Genomic DNA, 1,222 nt, shown 5'->3' with positions numbered 1-1,222 from the left:
AATAAAATATACAAATAATTTAATTATTTTGTTGGATTTCATAATATATAAGTACTTACAACAAAATACATTTTTTTAAGATATAAAGACCTACATTATAATATTATGTTATTTGTAGATCTTTAACATGAGGTGTAAATGGTGTAATTATAAGTTTTATATGAAAAAAAAATTATTATTAAGTAAGTTAAGTTACTTATTTTTTCCAACTAACTTGTAACTTTAACAAGTTAAATAAAAAAGGAAAGTAACTTTTAACTTTAAACTTAACTTACATTTTTCCAAATTAACTTAACTTAACGAGTTAAAAAAAATAGTTAACTTGCCCAGCCTTGCTTATTACCCATTCTCTAATAATTAACCTACTTAGTATTTATATAGAAATTACTAATGAGTTCCTATATAAAATATAATTATAATTATAACAATAAACGATAAGACAGTCAACATACGTTGGCCAACAATTTAATTTTGAAAACAATCTCAAACTAGAATTATAAAATATGAAAGCACTTACTTGTAGGTATATATAATAATTAAAAATTAAAGAAAAATGCATATGAGAAAAAAACATTAATGATTAAATAAGAATATTTATTTTATTTGGAACTAAAAAAAGAACTCATTCATTTTTCAAAGGAACAATTCTTTTTTTTTTATGGAACAAGGAACAGAACGAATTCCATTTTATAAGGAACTTGCCAAACATTGCTAATTACACATACATTTTAATGTCATTCGTATTTTTAAGAATCAAAATCATTGTACTAATAAATATATTTTTTCATATCTACATAGGTAACTATTTAACAATCGTCTATATTTTACCACATTATTGTGTATTTGTATACTAAAGTGTGTTTGAAAACCTACACCTAGGATTTTGTCATGGGGGGGATATGGCTGATTTTTTAACATGCATTATTTTATCATTAAAAATATAATTTATGGTTTTGTCTAATATAAATTTATAAAAGTATGCAGGCACGGCGCTAGAATTTTTTTCCAGGGGAAACAAATATTTTTTTTTACATGGGCTAAGATTTTTTCAACAAACATCGAGATTAATTAATAAAATATAAATATTTTTGTATCATATAACATAATATAGCTATTAGCTATAATATAGTACATAAACACAAGTTTTTATATTGTATGCTCTAAAAATCTAAACAGATAAATAGATAATAATATGTACAAACTTTATTGAATAGTGAAACAT

This window comes from Acyrthosiphon pisum, chromosome X (genome assembly GCF_005508785.2).
Source record: "Acyrthosiphon pisum isolate AL4f chromosome X, pea_aphid_22Mar2018_4r6ur, whole genome shotgun sequence".
Classification (NCBI taxonomy): Eukaryota; Metazoa; Arthropoda; class Insecta; order Hemiptera; family Aphididae; genus Acyrthosiphon; species Acyrthosiphon pisum.
Note: the sequence above shows the minus strand (reverse complement) of the source record.